Genomic DNA, 25851 nt, shown 5'->3' with positions numbered 1-25851 from the left:
AATTTCTGTGTCTAGCAATGAAACAATGTAACCAGTATTAGTTGTCTTTCAATCTAATCAGTGAATTAAGTATTCATTCCATCCCAAGCCTCCGTGTTACCATCAAAATATTTGTATCTTTCATTTCTCTCCTCTTTATGTTCCTGTTTTTCTTTATGTTCTTTAGCATGTATTTGAAGCATCTTTTTAAAAATTCTTTTTCCTCTGATTCTATCATCACTGTCCTTTCTGGGTCTGTTTTTGTGTTTTTTGTTTTGTTTTGTTTCTTTCAGAGTCGCTGTGTCACGCAGGCTGGGGTGCAGTGGCGTGATCTTGGCTCATTGCAACCTCCGCCTCCCAGGTTCAAGCGATTCCCCTGCCTCAGTCTCCTAAATAGCTGGGATTACAGGTGTCTGCCACCATGCCCGGCTAATTTTTGTATTTTTAGTAGAGATGAGGTTTCACCATGTTGGCCAGGCTGGTCTCGAACTCCTGACCTCAGGTGATCCACCCACCTTGGCCTCCCACAGTGCTGGGATTACAGGTGTGAACCACCATGTCTATCCTGTCTGTTTCTATTGATTGATTTTTCTCCTGATTGTGGCCACATTTCCCTCTTCCTTTCTATGTCTAATAATTTTTTATCAGATGTCAGACATTATACATTTTGTATTACTGAGGGCTTGGGTTTCATTTTTTTTTTTCCTTTGGAAGGAGGCTCTTGCTCTGATACCCAAGTTGGAGTGTGGTGGCTCACTGCAGCCTCACACTCTTGGACTCCAGCAGTCCTCCCACCTCAGCCTCCTGAGTAGCTGGGACTACAGGCGTGCACCACCACACCTGGCTTCATTGTATTTTGTGTGTGTTGGATCTTTCCTGGCAGGCAGTTAAGTTACATGCTGATCTTTTATATTTAAATTACCTTTTAATTGCTTTTAGACCAGTTGCAGAGTAACTTTCATTCTAAGGCCTAATTTAGCCCCATTTCCAAGGCGTAGCCCTCCTTGACTGAATACCCTGGGTATTCAGTCCATGCAGTCTCCTCCTCTGCGTGGGTACTATCAGGGTGCCCACAGTTGTTCATCTTACGGCCGCCTGGTATTTATTCTTTTCACAGAAGTTGTTCTTGTCTGGGCTTATAGGATTTTCCCTTACTCATGCCCAGGGTGGGAATCAAAGACTGAAGAGGGCCCGTGCTGATTTCTGGAGCTCTTTCTCTGTGTAGTTCTCTCCTCTCAGGTCATCTGTCTAAAGATGCTGACCACCTTAGACTCCCAGATTCATAATTCTGTCCCCTCAACTCAGGGTGGCTGCAGTGTGGTTTGGTTTTGCTCCCTGCACTGCAGTGCCCAGAAAGCCAAGGTGATGGTGGGGCACCCCTTCTTTATTTCCTTTTCTCAGGGGTTACAGTCTTAGCCATCTTGGCCCCCAGTTCCTGCTGAAAATAGTTGTTTCCTGTTTTTGACTAGTTTTCTAGTTGCTTATAGTAGGAAGTTAATTCTGGACTACTGTATCTTCTTATTGCTGGAAGTGGAAATCCCTTAAAATATATTTGAACAACTGTTCTGCCAAAGGCTTCTACCATCTCTTTACCTCATTCTCACTCTTAAACCCCTTAAAATGGGCTTCAGCCCCTCTCTCCTGAAGAAGATTCTTTTCAGGTGACAAACTTGCCAAATCTGGAGGCCATCACGAAAATGTGTCCACATTTGACTTATAGGACACCCTTCTTCCTTGGTCACTAGTGCTCTCCTGTGTCTTCACTGCTGATCCCCACCTTTTGGGGAGTTCATTTGTCCCTGTTGTGATTCTCACGTGCCTACACCCTTGTCTAGGTTTCTCCCTGTCACGTCTTCAGCTGTCACTGGTATGATTTCCATTGACACTGTAGTAGCACCGCTCTGTGGCACACACCAGGCCTGGCTCTGCACACATGTCTCTGGGCATCCTGACAGCATCACAAACTCAACAGGGACAGATCTGGTGGGGTCTTTATTATCCAGACCGTGGCTGCCACTGTGTACCATCTCTCTGCTCTTTTCACCAGCACCCTGCCCATCTCCTGTGCTCTTCTTGCTTCTCCGTCCTTAGCCCTCATACCTAGTTCCAGAGTGTTATTGATTCTATTTCTATACTTTTTCTCAGATCAGTTCTTCTCCACACATTCCTTGTTTTGTTTTGGTTTGGTTTGGTTTGGTTTGGTTTGGTTTCAGGGATGTATTACCCCTTGTCTGGCATAATGAAGTCACAGCATTTACGTGTCCACACCTGTCTCAGCCCCCTTGATTCCTCTTAGTCCTGTCTGTTACCTTTCTAAATTCTAGTCAGGGTGGCCTCACTCACCCTCTCCAAAGAACGACGGCAGAATCAAGTCCAACTTACTTGGCGTGGCATTCTCATTCTAGGGAAGCACTGCTGACTCAATCCCCAGTATTTATCCTCATTGAAACTAGTCACCTAGGGCTCTTTCCCATCCCAGATTGCGTCAAGCATTTTCCTACCCCCGTTACGTATGCCTTCTCATCAGTGTGGAACGCCCTGCTGCAGCCCTCTCCTGATTCTCCAATGCCATCTTTTCTGCAAATTTAGTACTTTTAGTTGGAATGAATCTCTTCCTATCCTCAGATCTGACAGAGTTTGTATGTCTGCTAAGACTTCCTTGGGTGTCTAAACAGGATTGTTAAAAGCTATCTGTATCCGTTCCACTTTTTGCACAGTTTGTACTTTTCCCCGTGTTCTCCCAACATATTCTTTGGTGATGTTGGGAAGTCATTAAGGCATTTCCTGAAATCTGTTTTTAGGACTCACACTGCTGCTAGAAAACAGTCTCATACATAGGGCTGTGGGGTCACTGTGTACAAGGCAAGCTCTCCTGTAAGGAAATAAGAACTTATCTTAAGGAGATAAGGATAAGGACCATGCCTTAATTCACCCTTATCTCCTCCAAATTCATGTGTACATTTTTGGAGAATTTAAAGGCAGTATGTAAGATGAATGAATGAAAAATGATGACTTCAAGATACTTAATGACTCGATTCATTTATTTAAGAAGATTCCTTTATATAGCATGTGAACTCAGCATGTAAGAATGATTCAGTTTTTAAAATTAGATTGTATAAGATTTTTAGTAACATATCAATGACATGGGACAGAATATATCACTTTACAAATCTATTATTACACTGTAATTTCTTGCTAGGACTTCTTTCCTCAAAAATAACCATAATTTAGAATTGATAACGTTGCATTTTTTTCTTGGTGAATTTCTTAAGCCAGTGGTCATGATATAATATCCTCCTGATACTGCTGGATTCAAGAACAGGTATCAAAAGGAAACAAAGTGTGTAGGTTATTTTGAGGCCCTTCAGTATCTCTGTTCGTCTGTGTTTTCTTCCTGGGCAGTTATTCAGGCAAGACTGGGCACTATGTTTAACTAGGCGCAACATTTTGCTGATTTCCTTTAAATGTTTCCTGAGTAAGAAATATATTATCCCTTAATCAGCCTCTTTTGAGATGTCTGTTTATAGTAAACAAAATCTTACTTCAATTAGTTTCAAATTCTAAGCGAAAGTACTGGTAATTAGACATTGTCTAAAGTAACATCCTGTTACTGTACTGCAATATTGAAGTTGAGGTGCAATAGAAACAGATATTAAGCTTATTACCACATTTATCAATTTATTGGTATTCTTTAACTGATCAGCCACATAGAAAAACTAATACTGACAAGGAATTTTTCTTTTCTCAAACTTAAGCACTGAGAATTTGGGAAGCTTAACACCTTTCTCTTCTTATCTGTAAAACTAGATAACTGTATACAAATAAATAATTATAGTCACTATCTTGTAGGGTTGTTGTGCAGGATGAATGATCTAACCTAGCTAAAACATTTGGCATAGTGACTGCTTGCAGTATTATACATATATTTAATTATGGCGCAGGTCAAATTTGATGACTATATACATATATATATATATTTGAGATGGAGTCTCGCTCTGTCACCCAGGCTGGGGTGCAGTGGCACAATCTCGGCTTACTGTAACCTCCGCCTCCTGGGTTCAAGCAATTCTCCTGCCTCGGTGCGCGCCACCACACCCAGCCAATTTTTGTATTTTTTGTAGAAACGGGGCTTCACCATGTTAGCCAGGCTTGTCTGGAACTCCTAACCTCGTGATCCATCCACCTTGGCCTCCCAAAGTGCTGGGATTACAGGCATGAACAACCGTGCCTGGCCATATTATGATTTTTAAAAAATCCTTAAAGTAAGTAGGTCTTCAGACTTCAATGAGTAGCTCAGTTACTTGAAGAAGCATTTCATTTTAGCACATCATAAAATATTGGACAACATCTCGGAGTTTATTTTAAATGGAATTTAATCTGTAAAAACTGCGGGCCATCTATGGAGTAAACAAAATGAAATAATCTCTGAATGTGACGTATTGGGCAATGTACTTAATATATGTTACATATGCATAAGGATGATATGTTACATATGCATAAGGATGAAAAAAGGACCTGTTTTCCAGGTCCTTTGTTTTGAATGTGGGCATCAGGTGGGGTGAGAGCATTTCAAATTTGAACTGTCAGTATGTGAACCACCGTAACATTAATTGGCAGTAGTATTTCATAATGTGTGTGATCTGTTGTAGTGGTAAAATAGATTATTTTTAGATTCCCAATATAAAATTGTTTTCTCACTAGGTAATTATAATTGGTTCTGTGTGTAACACAAATTTTAAATATTGTATGTTATTAGTTAACACCAGCATAACACAGATACTAACAAGATAGAAATGCAAATGGATTTTCTGTTTCTTAAACTGTGGCTACAAATGGAGAATTGGTTCCGTAAATTATGGTTATTATCATTTTTTGAGATGAAGTCTTGGTCTGTTGCCCAGGTTGGAGTGCAATAGTGTGATCTCAGCTCAGTACAACCTCTGCCTCCTGGATTCAAGTGATTCTCCTGCCTCAGCCTCCCGAATAGCTGGGATTACAGGTGTGCGCCACCACGCCCAGCTAATTTTTTGTATTTTTAGTAGAGGCAGAGTTTCACCATGTTGGTCAGGCTGGTCTCGAACTCCTGACCTCAAATGATCTGCCTGCCTCCACCTTTCAAAGTGTTTAAATTATTTTTAGTGTGCATACTTTTTACAAGGTCTTTACAGTGGTCATTTCTCATGGAGAGGTAGTGCATACTTTTGTTCGTGAAATATTGGTTTTCATTAAACTTTATGTTGAAAAGCAAACTTTTAGAATCATATATTTCTGCCATTTTAGAGCTGGAAGGAGCATGATTTAACAACCCTTCATTTTACGGGAGTTGAACTGGTCTGGGGGTGTGGTGCTGGGGATGAGGGGTGCAGATGAAGGTAGTCGCTTCTTACCATCGTCTTTCCTTTTACGGATGTCCTCTCACATGTGATATGGATTTGGACACCTGCAGGCTAGAGGGGCCACTGTCCTTAAATAGGAGTGCTGCCTTGGACAAGGTCACCTGATTATCAGTAGCCTTTTAATAAATTCGTAAACAGGCATGACCATACCGATTGAAAAAGGAAGACAGACTGATCAAGTAAATTATATATATGAAAGCACGCATAAAAACATAAAGCTGTACCAGTGTGTTATGTTCCGCTATGATTATAATGACCCCTGTATACTGACCTCTCCCATGAGCTCCAGGAGTGAATTCAAATGCGAAGATGTATATGATAGCAACTTTGGAAAGTAGAGTATACTTGACCATGCCAGCTGGTTATCATAAGTATACCTGGATTTAGGTATTTCTGATTAAATGATACCTAGTTAAGGGTCTTACTTGGACTTAAAATGAGAAGAGATTTTTTTTTTTTAAGAGACTCAATATGCACAATACAGATAGTTATAACCATGTTGACTTGAGAGTTAAACAGATACAGCTGTTTGTGAGTAAGCCAGACAAATGTGATTTGAGTGTTGAAGTACTGATCATGCCTATTTAGAACCTGGTAAGAATGCTGTGGTCTGGGACTTCTGGGTCCATTTCTTCTGGCGTTGGCGTTGAGACCTCGCTCCCTCCTGAATTCCATGTCCTCCCTATTACTCCCACAGGCTCAAGTGGTGGTAGTACCCTGGAGTGCATCTGTGGCCACTGTGCAGTTCGTTTCAGGTTCTTGTGAAACATCTTGATGGCCCTTCATTGCAGCTGTGATTAAGACGTGTTGCCCTGCTCTGTATTGAGAGCTCAGTCTGTTTCCTTCTTCTTTTGCCTACTACAGTGCTGCTTTCCATTCCTCTGTTCTGTGTTTTTCCTTTTTTCTCTTTTTATGGACCTGTCTTTGCTTTTTCACTTCTGTGAACACCAGACACCCTGTGCCCTCCCACTGCTGAGGCCCGCCAGGACCACCAGGTCTCCCACCACCCTCCCCTCCACCAGTGCTCCCCAGTGTTCACTGTCCAGCCACGCTGGCCTCCTTGCACTCCTTGACTAGGCCAAATGTAGAGTCCTAGGCTGCTAGTGCCCCTGCCCTTGCCATTTCATCTGCTGGGTGTCCTGCTCTGGATCTTGAAATGACTGGCATCTTCCTGTTATCCAGGCTCAACTCAGAGTTTCCTCTTTAGCATGGTCTACCTGATGTCCTGTCTAAAGCACAAGCCAAGCCCCACCACAGACACGTCCTCTCAAGCGCATGGTCCCTCTTGAATGCTTTTTATACACAGATCCATATCTCACATTGCCCTGTTCATCCCTGTGTTTTTCTATTTCTGATTCTGCCCTCTTAAGTGTAACTCTAGGAGAGCAGAGACCCCATCTGTCCTGTAAAGCTGTGTGTCTGCAAGCCCCGAAACAGCGGCTGGCAGACGGTGGCTGCTCAGTTGACACTGGTTTCATGGATGTGTGTGTGCAGGGTGTGGGCTCCTCACCCCTGAGCGTTTCTTTGTTTGGTGGTGCACGCTCAGGCAGTTTCTGTCTGTGTTGTCTGCTCTAGGTCCTTCTCTCTAAAGTTTTGAGCTCTGCTTGGTGGGAGGGACTGTTTACCTCTCCTCAGAAAATCTTGCTCTGGAGACAGGAAGGGGGAGGTTGGGGAAAAGGAGGCTGACTCCTGGGTGTGCCACCAAGAAGACAGTCTCCACCAGGAAGCAAAACAAGCCCTCTCTTTATGGTGCTTCCTGTTTCTTATTTTTAAAGCAACTTCTTTTCACCAAATCCAAAAATCCCTCCTTACCTCAAGGCAGCTATAATTAAAAGCCTGTCTGTCAAAGATTTTGCTATTCACAATTTCACATGCCTTCTGAAAAACTAAAACTCCTGAAAATTGTTATCATTGAATACAAAAATAGAATGATCCCTTTGACTAAAGCTTGAAATTATCTGAAGATGAAAGTGATACTTTTTTGTATAAAACTTACAAAACATAGGAAAGGGAAAAGATCATCCAGCCCCCAAAACAATAATTTTTAATATTTTAGAGTATATGCTTAGACACATACAGTTATTTGCACATCTGTACTTACTCAGAACTGAAAATAAAATCATACTCTACATAACTCTTTAGTAATGTGCCCTCTTACCTAATAAGTCACGAACATCTTTCCAGACCACGCAGTATTCTCTTACGAGAACATTTTTTAAGTGGCTGCATGATGTTTCATTTTATGGATTTATCTCGGTCAAGTTGCTTAACCTCTAAGCCTCGGTTTCTTGGTCTGTAAAAGGGAATCATAATTGTGCCTTAAACAACCTAAAGGAATTAGACGGGGATCATACGCTAAATCACTGAGAATGTTCCTGTCACATAGGATTGCTCAGTGATTGTTAGCTGCTGCTTCTGTTTATCCAATTTCCTGCTATCTTGTAACAACTGAAAATGAACTATGATTGATGTCCATGATCTATCCTATTTCCTGCCAATAAAATATTTTTAAACTCTAAAAATACTCATATTTTTTCATTTTCAGATAATATTATCAAAACATGGTAGGGTATTTCTACTTAAGGCAAACGCCAATTTTTTTTTTTTTTTTTTGAGATAGAGTGTCACTCCGTTGCCCAGGCTAGAATGCAATGGCGTGTTATTGGCTCACTGCAAACTCCACCTCCTAGGTTCAAGTGATTCTCCTGTCGCAGTCTCCTGAGTAGCTGGGATCACAGGCACACGTCACCATGCCCAGCTAATTTTTTGTATTTTTAGTAGAGATGAAGTTTTACCAGGTTGGTCAGGCCGGTCTCGAACTCCTGACCTCAGGTTATCCACCCGCCTCGGCCTCCCAAAGTGCTGAGATTACAGGCATGAGCCACCATACCAGGCCCACAAACACCAATTTTTAAAAACTTTGGTTTTAGCAGAAAGATCTTAGGGGAACCAGGATTCCATCTGAAAGTAGGCTTCAGCCCACTTCTCTCAGGCTGTGTCTGCCTCTGCCTTGACACTTCTTCCCCTGAGCCCTCTGCTCAAGGCGGAGGCTCCGCTTTTGGTACTGATTTCCACCAGGCTGTTTCAGAAAGAAGCCAGTGAGCACCCTTCCATCGGCCACCGTGCCTAGAGCTGTTCTCCACATTCTCTTTTTGCTTATCCTCTCAGCACTCAGTGGGCTGCCAGCCTCAGGATGGTGTTAGATTAAAGAAATGGCCTATCAGAGCTTAGTAATTCACCAATTCTCTTTAAGAATTCACATGACCTTAAATAAAATGTTCGATTTAATTTAAAACAAATCATGTCAAGCATGTAAGCAAACAAATTCCGAAATGGTGAACTGTTTCTCTTATTTTAGACTATTTTCTTAAAATACCCATCTGTATTTCTAATGAAGGTCTATTCTCCTCTTAAAATATGTCAGTGCTCTTAAACTGGTGGCATGAGGAAGAAAAAAAGTTTAAAATAAAATATGTCAGTGTTAAATTTCTATTCTGAAGTTATGTATATTTAAAACCATGTATATTCATGGCTGTACAGTGCAGTTATTAAGAGCTGGAAAAAATGCTGCTTATTTTTAATCAGGTTGACACAGTGGATTTTTTAGGTTTTTCCTCCATTTCATGAGTTACTCAGAATCTTTCTTATAGGAGGTGGAGTGAGTTAGAAGAGAGACGTATTCCTTCAGGTTAGAGTCATCTTCCAAGTGAGCGTCTATTCCCGTCACCACTGTTTCTCTGAGATTTTAAAGTGTTCAGCACTGCATGGTTTTTTAAAAAGCATTTCCTGTGATTTTGAAAATATTTTCTTAGGCTTTTTTTTTAAGGGCATGTATTTCTCTTTCTTAGTCAAAACCGATTGTTGGCTACCAGCTTCTTTGTCTGGGACCCCTGTGTGTGGGAGATGTTTGGGACTAAGGGAGTTTGTTAGCCCTACTGACATTTGTATTGTTTAAGTGGAACTAGCTATTGAAAAATGCTAACACAAAACCTCAGCTATTCTTTTATTAATGTATTAAAAATTCTGACCAAATTAAAACAACCAGGAGAGCCTTGTTGAGCCTGAATCTGTTAGGCTAGGAAATGCACCCTGGGTTTTGAGGAAGAAGTGAGCACATTTATAGCCTTAATTACTCATTTGGGATACTACAGTCTGTTGCCAAAGCCAGTTATCATCAGCTTTGATTAGAAATCAGGAAAGACAGCTGCTGAAATGCAGAGTGAAAAGAATTGTATTGGATTAGAGAGGCGTTCTTTTGAATCTGAAAGAGAAGGAAAGCATCTTTGGGAAACATCTGAATATGCATTTATTTTAATAATTCAATGGCTAGAGGTGGAGTACAGTACATTGTAAGTTGGAGTGGTTTTCATTATTAAATTAAGTGCCTTTGTTTAGTTCATCTAGATTTTCCTATTGGCTGCTGCTTTTTTCTCTTTTTGCTCCATTTTGATGCAATGTTATATTCCTATTTGTGGGTTGAAATATGTCAGTATTCATAAACTAAATTCATGGACCACCCTTCCCATCATTTGGCCTGATGAAACACCATTTACCAGTGTGAAGCCAAGCCAGGAGACGCATATAAAATACTGCATCCAAATGCTAAGTTTAAAAAGACAACATGCTTAATTCCCAATCCTACGTACATGGAGAAGTACTACTTTGAGCTTTATTATTTTAACAATGTAATGTGGGGTTATAATATATATCGGAATAATGTCCTAATCAAATGTCCCTGAGTAAATCAAAATTTCAGAGTTATATTCACTTGTATATGTTCATAGTTTATATAATCAAAAGATGTGTCAGGAAGATTTACTTCCTGCCTTTTGAAAGCTGTTTGAGATATTGTATGGAAATTTACATATGAGTATTTCCCCCATCCTTAATTAAACTTGTTAAACAGCAGCATTTCTCCTATTTCTACAAAAAACTATCATGGTTGTTAAAAAATATGTGTACAGTGCGTATAGAAGTACACCTAACCCTTAATAAATAAGAATAGTTGTGTTTATATTCATATTTGCAGGAGAGTAAACATTTATGCAAATACACTGAAGAAAATTATCAAACACTTTGTCTCCATGTGCTCTAGCTTCAAAGTTAAAGCTGAGAATTTTCACCCAGTTATTTAACTCTAGTCAGTGTAGTGCTTAAACAAAACAAAGATAACATTCTGTACCTACACAGTGGATCAAAACAGCTTCCTTCATCCTCACTTTGGACCATCTGTTTAAATGAAACTAAAAACCCTCAGGAAGCAAGCCTCTCATCTGTGGTTAAGAGTTTACAGACACATGCTCATTCTCACAACCCAGCAATGTGTACCGAGGGCTGTAATAGGTTTTGTATTAGCTGTAAAAGGCTAGATGTCTTGACCTCAGCATCTGTCCATTACAGCTTCTCTGTTATTCGGATAAATTTAAACACTCTTTTTGTAGAGGATCTAATTTTATGTTATTTTAACGTCAACTTTGATAAATATTGGGAATAATATTTTCCAAGAGCTAAATTATTCTTAGTTTCCCAATCCTTTTAAGAGCCCTAATTCTCACTCTACCCCTGCACTCCCTTGGTGAAAAGAGTTGCAGTCATCCAGACTTACTGGAGAATAGACTTGATTGGTGCTAAGAGAATTGTGAAGGTCTTTAGCCCCACATTATTTCTTATTGAATCCCACTAAAACTTTTGAAAATTTCACATTGGTTTAAGAGATTTGGACATCTGTTAACATTTTCCGTCTTGAGCACTAGCATGGGTCTAGGTCTGTTCCTTCCTGTAAACTAGTTGTTGCAAGGCGGTCAGGGTTGCAAGACAATTTTTCCATAATACCAAACAGGAAAAACAACAGTGCAACAAAAGGTTTCTACCTTGCTAAAAGGAAAAGAATATTTTTATAATTAAAGCTTTTAGTTATTTGTCATATAGTCATTATCGGAAAATGTTGTTATCTTTAGTCCTCTATTGACACAAATGTGTTACGTGTTCTTTATTATAGTTGTGGAAAACTTTAGTAAAGGTGGCATTAAAGTAGTCCTGGTCAGGCAGCCCTGGAAACTGAAATAAATGGAATAAGAGTGGGAAGTAAAAAAATAAGCTTCAATATCTGTGTTTAGCCCAGTAAATGGTGTCTATTACTACAGATGCAGTTTTCTTTGATGGATATTATATCACTGGACAGACAGTAGGCTGTGTAGATTGTGAAATGTAGTCATCATCCCTCCAGTAAGTGCTCTCTCTCCCCATTTCCTTAGATCATAAGCTGTAGGTTACCCATATTATAGCCGTCACATACCCCAAAACTAGCCTTGTACTTCAATAGATGGTTGGATTAGGTATAATCTCCAAGGTCTTTTTAAACTCTGATTCCAACATTTGGCATTCACTAGCTATAGAGAAGATGACATTGTCCTAGTGACACCCTTTTAGTTGTGCAGAGTTTTCTCGGTATCTCTGTTAATTCAAATACTTTTAAAAGTGTTTGAATATACTTATATGGTTGGATATTTTTAGAGAGAAATACCATGTTTGGAAACATTTCAACTGGAAAATGCATTGAACTGGATATTGTCAGACATTTTCTGAGAACAAATCAAAATCGTTTAGTACAATGTAAAATATAAAAGACATGCAAAAGCCAGAGCAATTATTGCAACCTTCCTTCTTCATACATATGCATCCCTGACTCACATTCAGACCTGTAAGACCACAAGTGGATATCATTAGTCAGAACTCGGCAAGATCCAATTTCATGCCAGTCACATTCACACACACACATTTGTTTGTTTATGTCAGTCATTAGAACTCAGTAACTAAACGTCAGTGGTAGTTAATGTGGTGTTTTATAAACACATAGATGAATTGGGGGAAAAAAGCAAATTATCCACAAATAGCCACCAATTGCAAATAATGCCATATCCATCACAAAAATATCTATGAGTAGGAGAGAACATGACAAGGGCAAACAATTTGAATGAGGTTATACAAAAAGTCAATGTGGTCGACTCTGGAAGCATGCCTAGAATCTTACCAACCTATGAGCTGATTCTCACCCAAGTCATTGTCATGTTTAGCAGCGGAATTGGGCTGACTGCAAATCTCTCCGATGCTTCAGCCCTGACATTAGCTTTTATAGTTCCAGGAAGATTTGTTGGGAATTTCAACCTAGTAATTTAAGACACTTTTATAGTTCTATAACATAATAATTTTACCTTTAAAAAATGAATGAAGAAAATATGGCAAAACTTAATAAATTCACATTAAGCAGGAGAAAGACCTAACTAAATTAGTAATCTGAATTGTAGAATATTTTTAAAAAATTAATAGTAACTTAATTACTGTCAGATTCATGGAGTTCCTTGGAGAAATTGCTTTGGCAAATAGATAAGGAAAATTTACAAATAGCACAAAACTTGGTAAATAAAGCAATTTCTAAAGAATCCGCCATGGACTAGTATTTTTAAGTTATTTTCTCCATAAAGTGTATGTATGTTATCAATTTGCCTTGCAAAATCATTTTTATAAGAAAGAGAGCTATTTCTGTTTTTACCAATTATTTGTGGTATTTGAAAGTCATTCATTTACAAAAACATAAGAATGACATCCATTTACTCATTCATTCATTCATTGAGCAAATATATATTGGAGGTCACTGTGCTGGGTACATAGTGGTGAGTTCAATAAAGTCCTTGCCTTTTCTAGCATGGGGGATGGGAGTTAACTAAAAAATAAAATAAATGAATAAATATTTTGTAATACATTATGATAAGAGCATAATCAAGGTGCTGAATAATTTCTTTGGGAAGATGACATTTGGCTGAGTACTGAAGGATGCAAAGAAGTCATTCATGCAGAGAAGGGAGGAAAGAGCCACCCAGGCAGAAGGGAGCTATGTGGACAAAGCAAAAGGCCGGGAGATGTTTAGCATGGGCCAGAAACTAGAAGGTAGTCAGTGTGGCTACAGTGTGTTGAGTGGTATGGGAAGAAATCAGAGAGGTATGTGGCAGATGAACCTACTGAGGCAAAGCTAAAATATGAAATTTTATTCCGGATGTCATGGGGAGCCATATAGTGTTCTTTAGATTGTGAGCATAGTCTGATTCATAATTTTGAAACATCCCAATGGCTTTTATGAGGGAAACTGATTACAAAGTAGTTGTATCAGCCAAAGTAGTTATATCAGTAGTTATATCACAAATTGATTACAAAGTAGTTATGTATCAGTAGTTATATCAGAAATTGATTACAAAGTAGTTATGTATCAGTAGTTATATCAGAAATTGATTACAAAGTAGTTACATCAGCCAAAGTAGTTTTATCAGTAGTTATATCAGAAATTGATTACAAAGTAGTTCTATATCAGTAGTTATATCAGAAATTGCACTAGGTACTTCAAACAGATGAGATTTAGTATAGGGGCTTGGTTACACAGGTGTTGGAAGTAGAAGAAAAAGGCAACACAGGGTAACTGGAGATAATAACTGCAGAAGGCAGCTCCCACATCACAGTGCAGAGTGTAAAGGGCCACCTTGGAGCTCAGAGACAGACAGTAGGTGAATATCCAGCACAGTGGGCAGCCTTGAGGCAGGGAAGCCTGTGTGAGGGAGCTGCTGCTGCTCCTGGGACAGAATCATGGAGGCTTGCACTAGGAGGTGGGATGGGATAGAAATAAATAGACGAGAGAGAGATTTTAAACCTAGAGCCTATAGGACCTGATGCTTATTGGGTAGGAAATAAAAAATGACTGGCAAGATTCTGACTTGAACAACTAAATATCTGGGGCACTGCTTTTTGAGATAGAGCAAGAGAAACAGGCTTAGAGCATTGTAGGTGTTGAGTTTAGAACATGCTGAGTTTGAGATGTCAAGCAAATGGTTAGATATGTGAATATGGTGGACAGAGAAGACATGTAGGCTGGAGTTATGGATGTGGAAATCAACATGCAGATGGTATTTAAAACCATGGAAATGGACGATATCATCTAGGGAGAGAATGGAAGAGAGAGAAGGGCTAGTTCTGAGCCCTTGGGAATCTCCTGTGTTGAGAGATCAGTACAGAAGCGAGAAGGAGCAAAGGAAACTGAGATGGGGTAGCCGGAATAATAGAAATCAAGAGAATGCAGTCCTATAGAAACCAAGACAGGAAGGAGGCAGCAGTCCACTGTTTCTAGCGGAGCTAAGAGATGCTTAAGATGTAACAGAATGATGTCCATGGATTTGGCTACATGAGGATATCTGGCTACACGCCTGTTGGGGTAGTAGGCTGAAGAGTTTACGGGAGGCAAGGGCACTCCATTCTGACACAGAGAGTCCAAGGGAATGTAAAGGCCAAATTGTTTCCTCAGTTCAGGGCCTACTTGGAGCTAGGCAAAAAAAAAAAAAAAAAAAAAAAAATTAACATTTGAGGATGGGCCAGGCACGGTGGCGCAGGCCTGTAATCCCAGAGCTTTGGGAGGCTGAGACTGGAGGATTGCTGGAGGCCCAGGAGTTTGAGACCAGCCTTGGCAACATAGCGAGATCTCATCGCTACAAAAAATTAAAAAATTAGCCACGCGTGATGGCATGTGCCTGTAGTCCTAGCTACTTGTGGGGCTGAGATGGGAGAATTGCATGAGCCTAGCAGTTCAAAGTTACAGTGAGCTATGATCACACCATTGCACTCCCGCTTGGGCAATACAGCAAGACTTTGTCTCTAAAAGAAAAAAGGAAAACATTTGACTATACCTGCCAGGAGGCAACAATCCTACCTACCCTTCCCAGTTACTTTCTCTATATTGTAATTTGGGGACCAAGTTCTTGTTTGTATTGCACAATATTACTTTATGATTTTCGTGTTGAACTTTCTTCCAACATACTGTTCTATAAAAGAGGAAAATTTCATTCATGTGTATAAAAGTCATCTTGTTTGAAAAATCTCAGAAGATAAGTTGTTGGGATTTTACGTCCTGATTAAAGGTTTGCCTCCCGTGAGGTCTAAAGAGAAGCCCACATGGCAGTGTTTTAGCAGGTTTCCTAAACTGTTTAGGTGTATGCTGTGATGCTACAGATCAGAGATGTTACTGTAATCTTTTCAAGCTCCCCTTTCTGTCTGTCATATCCAGGTCGAGTCATCTTTACCGAATAGATAGGGTCATAAAATTGAAATTGACTGGAGTCCTTGGAAGAAACATTTTGTGAGTTTTATCAGTCCCCCAAATATCTCATATCTGGACTAATAGTATAATTTAGATATTGCTATTGAATACCTGTAAGACATGTTATCTGGTAATATTATCTCAGCAGCATTAACCTCTGACTCTGCTCTCAAACCAGGATTGGGAAAGTGAAGTATTTGCTTAATGATTGATTAATATTTGGACCTTTATTCGAGTTCTGTGAAGTGCCTAACATAGCGCTGAGTGTTTCGGCCTATTATCTCTTGGTATATAAGTTATCTCTTAGTTTGCTTTGCTGCTATAATTAAGGAGATAAGAACAGAAAGCCTATTTCTTGGTCAAAGTGCTATTTTTATAGGAGGACAAAACATGTATTGTTTTACTTTACTATCAACGGGCCACACTGCTGATCACTAAGGTTGTGTTTAATAAGTATGTTCTCTTGGGCCAGAATGTCAAATATATCCCTAATGAGTTCAGTGACATCACTGAGCGTGCTTATGTTCCTTGCCAATAGTCGGCATTGTTGGAGCAGATCACATTAGCTGTCATCTGAGCACAGATGCGAAGGTCAGGGCGTTAACAAGCAAGAGAGCTTCAAGAGAGAAAAAAAAAAAGATGAAGATTTAAAGCAAATCTGTTCATGTCAGTGAACAATGGGTGGCTGTTTAGGGGGAGTGGTAGAGACATTCAAGAGAAGACATTTGCCTCATACAAGTTTTCTGCACATCTCTGCCCTGTGGAAATTGCGTCAGTTAGAGATGGACCTGAAAGATGATCATCTGTAAGCCACAGCTGCCACTTTGAATGTCGAGGTTTGGAATATGCCATAGACAGCCCTGACATTCTAAAATTGATTGAAATTTTGTGACCTTCAGAGGTAACTAATATATTTCCAGTAGTGTGACTTCTGGAAGTAATATAGTTCAGGAACCAAAAGTTGATTCTTTGTAGCAAATAGTTCATGAACAAGTTCTTTTTTTTTTTTTTTTTTTTTTTGCCTAAGATTATATTAATAACACTAGTGTATGTCAAAAGGAAAAAAATCTCATGTATATATTTTTTCCTGTAAGAATAGAGTATATAAAGCTATTTTAATAAATTTTGTTGAACATGTATATATGTGGATGTCTAAAACAAATATGACAAACTGAGAAATTTTTGTGGCTAGGATGAACCTCCACTTTTGGATACAACTGGAGTAACCTGAGTTTGAGTTGGGATTTTCTTTTTTAAGATACAGGGTCTCGCTCTGTCACCCAGGCTGGAATGCTAGTGGTGCAATTATAGCTCACTGCAGCCTTGAACTCCTGAACTCAAGAGATCTTCCCACCTCAGTCTTCCAAGCAGCTGGGACTGTATCCTCACCCCAATGCCCAGCTATGTTTGAATTTTTTGATAAAGATGAGGTCTCATTGTGTTGCCCAGGCTGCTCTCAAACTCCTGGCCTCAAGTGATCCTCCCGCCCTAGCCTCCCAAAGCACTGGGATTATGGGCGTGAGCCACCACACCAATCCCAGCCCCTAGTTTGTTTTTTTAAGTTGCCAGTTGTACAATTTCCTCTCTACTCTCCAAACTTGTTATTTTAGAATAGAGAGAAAAAGAGTTTCTAGCTTTCCTGGTGGTTGGTTTGCATTGAGAAGGAAAAGGCCAAAATATGACAAGACATCCTCAGTATTCAGTTGACTAAAGGAAAAATAATTTGGAGGAGGTAGAGCCAGTCCAGACCTATAGTCAGGTGACTAGTGGGAGTCGCTAGGTATGGAAAACTTTCAGTCTATTTCTTCTCTAGATATTGGCCGTATTGAGATGTCTTTGTACATTGCTTTTTGGCAAGTATAGACAAAATACTTAACTTTACCAATGTGAGTTTAGAACGGAATCTGCCTTCATGCAGAGGTCTGGAGTAGAGGTAGAAGGGGATGATGGAAGAGGCACAAAGTTCTTCCAGGTAGTACCTGCTGCTGCTGGGTGGACCAAGCCCTGGTGTGTTTCTCCCTGCTCAGGAAATCCACATGTTGAGGCTTTCCTGATTTCTGTGGCTGGGTAGGTTTATGTTCTATGGTATGTATTTATTTATTGGTTACAGTCTTTGATTTGTGGTTGCTCAGTGTATTAAATAGAAACAGAAGGCCACATTGTTTCCTCAGCTCAGGGCCTCCCCAGAGCTGGGCAAGGAAAGGTTATTCATATTTGACACTAATGTATTTGCCTTTTCTGTCACACCTCATTGCTGCCCAAGTGTATAAATGTGAACTAATGCTTCAGTATTTTTAAACTGTCCAAATGCAAATAGGAATTCGTTTGAGAGCCACATGACAAAAGCTAGATGAATAATTCTCACTTAAGACCTTTATGTAAGAAAAAGTACTAAAATGCACAAATTGGATGAATAAAATGAAAGACATGTTTCTTTGTTGCATCAGCACTTCACTCATTCTCTCCTTTGGTTATTTGTTTGCTTGTTCATTCATTGCCCAGCAACAAAAACAACAAAAATTGATTAGGTGTACTGAAAACATAAGAAATATGGTGCAGAACAGAGTTTGTGACCTGGAGTTTTTGAGCAGGTTGAACACACACACACACACACACACACACACATACACACACACACACCCTCAACTAGAGAAGAATTATGATGGGATGTATGAACAAGAGCAAAATGATAGTATTAAAGAGGCATATTTAGGCATAACAGTTGTGGAATGTATTTAAAAAGAAGAGTTGGGGCCAGATGTGGCTCACACCTGTAATCCTAGCACTTTGGGAGGTCAGGGTAGGAGAATCACTCAACGTCAGAAGTTCAGAGACCAGCCTGGGTCACATAGCGAGACCCTATCACTAGAATAAAATTCTACACTACAATAAAAATTCGAAAATTCTAAAATTAGCTGCGCGTAGTGGTACACACCTGTAGTCCCAGCTTACTCAGGAGGCCAAGGTGGGAGAATTGCTTGAGCCCAGGAGTTCAAGGCTGCAGCGAGCTGTGATCATGCCACTGTACTCCAGCCTGGGTGACAGAGCAAGGTTCTGTCTCTAAATAAAATAAGGAGGAGGAAAATTTTTTAAGCTGTATTTGGAGGAGAGGCATCTCATGCAGAAGCAGTCATATAGCTGATGCTGAGAAGCTGGGCTTGGTGATCCCACTGGCTAGGTGTGTGGCTGTTGTGAGGACTGAGTCAAAGGGACAGGGGACCCAGTTGCTGGAGGTTTGGAGGCTGAAGGAAATGATAAGGAAACACTGTTATGATGTCCTCATCAGCCCTCTACTCAGGAGAAACAGAGATCAGGGCCATGGAGTAACTTGGATATAAAGAGGAAAGAAGTGTGATCTCAGACGAGGTGTGGTGACTACAGGAATAAACAGCAAAAAAGAGAGAAGCTTCAATATAATCCCAGAGTTACCTGCCTCAGAAACACACGTGCGTAATAAAGGGACAGATGAAGAGAGTTTCACATGGTGGAGGGGATGTCTCAGCTTGCATTTGGGAGCACAGGGTCTGTTTTTTCATTTAAGTAATTTTGTTGAACACGATTCAGCTCCTGTGCTGCCTAAAATCCCATATCTTCCTCTGCCATCTTCATCCTAACCAATACTTTATACCAGCTTTATTGAAGTATAATGTTCATATCATAGAATTCACCCGTTTAAAGTGTACAAGTCTATAATTTTTAGTAAATTCATAGAGTTGTGCAACTGTCACCACAATCTAGTCTTTTAACATTTCTGTCCACAAAAATCCCAGCAGTGTTCTCACCCCAGCTTATCTGCTTCTGTGGATTTGCTTCTTCCAGACATTTCATATAAATGGAACCGTTAATATGTATAATTTTTTTGCATGTAGATTCTTTTTTATTTTTCTTCCAGCTTTTATGTTTTGGTTCGGGGGTACACGTGCAAGTTTGTTACATGGGCAAATTGCATGTCATGGGGGCTTGGTGTACACATTACTTTGGCATCCGGGTAGTGAGCATAGTAGTGGTTATGTGGTTTTTCAGTCCTTACCCTCCTCCCTCCAGTAAGCCCCGGTGTCTATTGTTCCCTCTTTGTGTCCATGTGTACTCAATGTTTAGCTCCCACTTATAATTGAGAACGTACAGTATTTGATTTTCTGTTCCCACATTCATTTCCTTAGGATAATGGCAGCTCCATCTGTGTTGCTGTAAAGGACAGGATCTCATTCCATTTTATGGCTGCCTAGTATTGCATGGTGTATATGTGCCACATTTTCTTTATTCAGTCCACCATTGGTGGACAACTAGGCTGGTTCCATTATCTTTGCTATTGTAAATAGTGCTGTGATAAACATAGGCGTGCATGTGTCTTTATGGTAGAATGATTTATATTCCTTTGGGTATATAAATTATATATATATATATATTCCTAGTATATATAATAATTCCCATTACTGGGAATATATATATATTCCCAGTAATGGGATTGCTGAGTTGAATGGTAGCTCTAAGTTCTTTGAGAAATCTCCAAATTGCTTTCCACCAGTGGCTGAAATAATTTACATTCCTTCCAGCAGTTTGTAAGCATTCCCTTTTCTCCACAACCTCACCAACATCTGTTATTTTTTTATTATGTATGTATTTATTTATTTAGAGACAGAGTTTCGCTCTTGTTGCCCAGGCTGGAGTGCAATGGCGCAATCTCAGCTCACTGCAACCTCTGCCTCCCGGGTTCAAGCGCTTCTCTTGCCTCAGCCTCCTGAGTAGCTGGGATTACAGGCATGTACCACCATGTCCAGCTTATTTTTTTGTATTTTTAGTAGAGATGGGGTTTCTCCATGTTGATCAGGCTGGTGTCGAACTCCCGACCTCAGGTGATCCACCTACCTCGGCCTCCCAAAGTGCTGGGATTACAGGCGTGAGCCACGGCGCCCAGCCTTGACTTTTTAATAATAGTCATTCTGACTGGTGTGGAGATCATTCTGGTTTTGATTTATATTTCTCTAATGATTAGTGATGTTGATTGAGCATTTTTTCATATACTTGTTGGCCACATGTATGTTTTCTTTTAGGAAGTGTCTGTTCATGTCCTTTGCCCATTTCTTAATGGAGCTGTTTGTTTTTGCATGTTGATTTAAGTTTCTTATAGATTCCAGATATTAGACCTTTGTCAGATGCATAGTTTGCAAGTATTTTTTCCCATTCTGTAGGTTGTGTGTTTACTCTGTTGATAGTTTCTTTTGTTGTGCGGAAGCTCTTTAATTAGGTCCCATTTATCAATTTTTGTTTGTGTTGCAATTGCTTTTGAGTCTTCTTCATGAAATCTTTGCCATGCACGTGGATTCTTTAACTTAGCATTCATCTGTTCATTTAACTTAGCATTCATGCTGTTGTATATATCAATAGTTCCTTCCTTTATTTTGCTTCATAGTATTCCATTATAAGATATACTACTTTTTTTAATTCATTCAACAGTAGATGAATATTTGGGCTTTTCAGTTTGGGGCTATGATGAATCATGCTGTTACAAACTTGTGCATACAAGATTTTCTGTGGACACGTTTTATTTCCCAGGGGTGAGATTGCAGAGTTATTTGCTAAGTTTATGTTTAACTTTTTAATAAATTGCCACACTGGTTTTCAAAGTGGCTGAATCATTTTACATTCCCACCAGCAATGTTTGAGAGTTCTAATATAGTCACATCTCCACCAATACTACTTATTGTCTGTCTGGTTTTTTTTGAGACAAAGTTTAGCTCTTTCTCCCAGGCTGGAGTGCAGTGGTGCGATCTTGGCTCACAGCAACGTCTGCCCCCTGGGTTCAAGCAGTTCTCTTGCCTCAGCCTCCCAAATAGCTAGGATTACCGGCATGTGCCAACACACCCAGCTACTTTTTGTATTTTCAGTAGAGATGGGGTTTCACCACGTTGGTCAGGCTGGTCTCAAACTCCTGACCTTAAGTGATCCACCCGCCTCAGCCTCCCAAAGCGTTGGGATTACAGGCATGAGCCACAACACCCAGCCTATTGTCTGTCCTTTTTATTATAGCCATCCTAGTGAGTGTGAAGTGGTATTTTATGATTTTAATTTGCATTTTTCTAATGATGTTGAACATCTTTTTGTTTGATTAATAGCCCATTTTCTTTCTTTTTTGGTAAACTATTCATATCTTTTGCCTCCGTTTTTATAAGATTGCTTATCTTCTTACTGAATTGTAAGTCATTTATAGATCTGGGTACTAGTCTTTGTAATAGATACATGGTTTACCAGTGTTTCTCCCAGTCTGGGACTTGTTTATGTATTTTTAATTTTTTTAATTCCCAATGTTACAACAATGTAGCTTGTTTCTTAATTTACTTACTGTTGTCTTTTGAAGTATAAAAGTTTTTAATTTCGATGAATCCAATTTTTCAACTTTATTTTCCTTCATCATGCTTTTGGTGTCATATCTAAGAACTCTTTCCCTATCCCAGAACCATGAGGATTTTTCTCTTATGTTTTCTTCCAGAAGTTTTACAGTTTTAGCTCTTATATACATGCCTATGGTCCATTTTGAGATAATTTTTGTATATGAGATGAGGTAAGAAACTCAAGTTATCTTGCTCGCATGTGTATGTTTTAACCAATAATTAAAACAGACCAGTCTGGCTGGGCATGGTGACTCACACCTGTAATCCCAGCACTTTAGGAGGCCAAGGTAGGTGGATCACCTGAGGTCAGGAGTTCAAGACCAGCCTGGCCAACATGGTGAAACCTTGTCTCAACTAAAAATACAAAAATTAGCTGGGCGTGGTGGCGCGTGCCTGTAGTCCTAGCTACTTGGGAGGCTGAGGCAAGGGAATCACTTGAACCCGGGAGGTGGAGGTTGCAGTGAGCCGAGATCGCGCCACTGCACTCCAGCCTGGGCAACAAGAGTGAAACTCTGTCCTAAAAAAAAAAAAGAGAAAAAAAACTAGGCCAGTCTGCCTGGTGAACTTTCATTTGTCCTCTGGAACCCATCTTGGATATTTAAGCTCTCAGTGGTACTTTCCGTGTCCTCTCTTCTCCACTCTGATACAGCTTCCTCCTACTTATCTCTGTGTACATTTGTCTGTTGTTGAATATGAAATCCAGTATTGTCATGATGTGTATATGTCTGTGTTCCCTGCTGGAATATGAGCTTATTCATCTTGGTGTTTTCAATGGCTGAAACATAGTAGGACCTAAAATATTTTTGGTTAAATTTGATTAAATATTAACATCTCTAAACCTTGAAAATCTTGGTCTCCTTTTTTTCTGTCTCTCTTTCAAAATTTAAAACAGTCAAGCATTTGAAACAACAACAATAATGAAAATAGAGCCAGGGAACCAGCTTGTTCAGGAAAAGGAATAAATCATTCTAGCTGACAATACTCAGTAGACTGCTTTGTAGCTTTTTGAGATAGACATATAAAAAGGGACACTGATTTGATGGGACTTGAACAGGATGATGGATAAGTGCTCCAGGCCTAATGAAATAGCATGTCTAAGAAAACCTGGAAACCCTCAGATGACAGCAGACACGCGACCAGTTCCACCTCTGCTATTTACTCCCAGTCATTCTGCGCTTTGTTTGGCCGAGGGTTTCACGGCCCTCTATTGATTGCAGAGATGGGCACTTGTCCCTGTGCCTGCCCTGTGCACTTCCTGTTATGGCACCTAAGTTTTCCTACTTCACAGGTGTGACAACAACCAGTGCTTTAGAGAGTTATCTTAAATTTGCTGCACTGGAGTTTGTTTATATCTCTGCATATTCAGGTGAGAGAGAATCTAGTCTCCTTTCTCCACAGATATTTACTGAGGATTTAGAGTGTGTAAAGCTCTGTGCCCTGTGCCCTGTGGAAGACACATGCATACTCAAGTGACACCTGGTCTCTTCCCCTGAGGGGGAGTTTCAATATGCTTAAAACATTGATGAAAGAAGAAGAAATATTGCTCTAATTCCCCCATGTACCTCTGCAAAATCTTGTGAGATTTTTGCCAATCCAGCTGAGAAGTTATCTTTCCATATTGTCAACTTAAGCAGGATTCATTGAGCAATGTATTCAGATATTGATCGTCTTAACTGTGTCTTATGAAAAGCTTTTAGGTCAATCTCTTAAAGTTTGTTGTTTTGAGACATGAATATAAGGGCGTTGATGATTATAGGATCTGGCTCAGGCTGTCAGAATGAGACGACTTCTCCCTCCTGAGGCTGACCTGCTTAGGAGTTTGAACCATATCAAACTGTAAGGATCAAGTACACCCTCAAGGTTTAAGAACAAGCTTTTAAAATACCCACCTCTATTGTCTTGCCTCTGATGTAGTTTAAAACATGTCATTTAGAAAAGTAATTAGGCTGGGATTAGAACCATGAAGACCTGGGTTAGAATCCAGGGGCTGCCACCTGCTGGCTGTATGTCCTTGAGTGTGTGACATGGTCTCTGAGCCCCAGTTTCCCATTCTATACAAGCAGTGTTCACACCTGTCTCACAGAGATGTTACAAAGGTTAATGAGGAAATATATAGAGGCTGGGTGGACCTACCTTGTGCATAAGAAGTTATTAATAGATGGCTGTCATTATTACTGTTTTCAGCTATTTCTGTGCTGACATGAACTTGATTATGCTAAGCCCGTACAATTTCTCTGTAGCAGTCTGTAGCTCATATGGTATCTCTTGATTGTTTTTTATCCTTTAGAGTTCTTATTAAGTAAACCACACATTATGGATATGGTCAAATTTATCTCTCACCCTGTTCGCCTTCCCCCACGTAAAGAGCTAAGCAGTCTCCTGAGATGGGTCTGTGTCCCTTGGTTATTTTTAGAAACTCTCCCAACAATAAAGAAACACCCTGATTCAATAGTATCTAATATATAACCTGTTTTCAAGTTCCCCTAATTGGGATAGTTTGTTTTCGATCTGGGATCCAGTTAAATGTATGCATTGCTTTTGGCCATCATGTCTTTTTCAGTTTCTTCTCACCTGGAACGTTCATTCTCCCACCCTTCCCCTTTTTATGTCCCTCTTGTTGGTGGCATTTTGGCGGAATCTGGGCCAGTTGTCTTGTGTAACGTCCTGTCCTCCAACCCTGCCTGGTGGCTTCCTCCTGCCCTGCCAGCCCCATGAGGTGATGGGACAGTGTGGTCTACAGGCCCCGTGTGTTTCCTGCTCTGCCCCTGCTCTCCGACCCCACACGTCCAGCTTCATCTCTCAGAACCTGCTTCTCTTCCAACTATGGGACTTACAGAACACAGAGGGTTACTATGAGTTCCCAATGAGGTGACTAAAGGGAAGGCCTGAACAATTCCGGGCCCACGGTACACCTGCGAAAAGATTTTCAGCAGCTGAATAGGCGCAGGAATGCTGCCCAGAGAGGTGAGAGGAGAGCCGGGTGGGCCAGGCGAGGATGGGAGCAGAGAGTGTCCTGAGTGTGGTCAAAGCTAGCAAATGCTTGAGAGAGCGGTTTTGTTTTTGTTTTCCTTTCTTGGACTTATTGTGCTGTGATTTGGAATACAGAGGAGCAATGTGACTCTGTAAACTGAGGTAGCAGATTCAGCAGGGCTGATAGAGCAGGAAACCTCCCTTTGAAGGTAGAAATTAAGTAAAGTGCTGGTCCAGTTCTGAGCATCTGGCAAGTGCTTTCTGGACCTTGGGGACACTCACAGACCTGGGGTACCTTCACATAGGTGAGAACCACACTCTCCCTTCACCACCAGATGGATCTCTCTGTCTCTCCATTTATTACTATCCTGGTTATGCCAGAAAGCTTCTGCTGTTGCTGCTGTTTGTGTTTTCACATTTACTGCAAGAGCGGCGAGGTACGTACATAGAAGGTTCCTAGATCTTGAAGGGGTCTCCCATTTGGGGCCTCATGCTGTCAGTCCCTAGTAGGAGGGACCGCTTTCTGCAGGGCAAGGGGAAAGTCCTAATCCTTCCTAGGCAAGCCTTAGTTGTCCTTATGCCACTCCAGGGACAAAGACTGACTCAAATAACTGGCTGCTGGTCGGTGCTAGCTGTTAATACATACTTTGTGAGGTCTTGTACAAAATGAAAATGCTGGGCCCCTTATTCAGAGCACAAGAAAAAATCCCTTTAAAGGTATTAAAATAAAAGGCATGTTTCTTTCTTCTGTGGTCTCCTTCCTGACTTGTCATGATGTTTTTAATTTGCTATTGAATGTTACTCTAAGAAAAATAAAATAAAATTTTAAATCATTAGCATGAATTTTACCTTTCATCTTTATATAGTGCAATGCTAGAGGTTTTTAATAAAATTTACCATCTTAACCATTTTTAAGGGTACAGTTCAGTAACATTAAGTGTATTCACACTGTTGTGATGAACGTCAGTTTTAAAGCAAATGTAAG

General features: G+C 40.2%; 1 protein-coding gene across 31 annotated transcripts in view; it reads left to right on the top strand.

Moving 5' to 3' along the window:
* PARD3 (par-3 family cell polarity regulator) overlaps positions 1-25851 on the top strand; it is a 707905-nt gene that overhangs the window by 569717 nt on the left and 112337 nt on the right. The window lies entirely within an intron of this gene.

Source organism: Pan paniscus, chromosome 8, assembly GCF_029289425.2.
Source record: "Pan paniscus chromosome 8, NHGRI_mPanPan1-v2.0_pri, whole genome shotgun sequence".
Taxonomy (NCBI): domain Eukaryota; kingdom Metazoa; phylum Chordata; class Mammalia; order Primates; family Hominidae; genus Pan; species Pan paniscus.
Note: the sequence above shows the minus strand (reverse complement) of the source record. Positions and strands in the feature narration are given on the sequence as shown.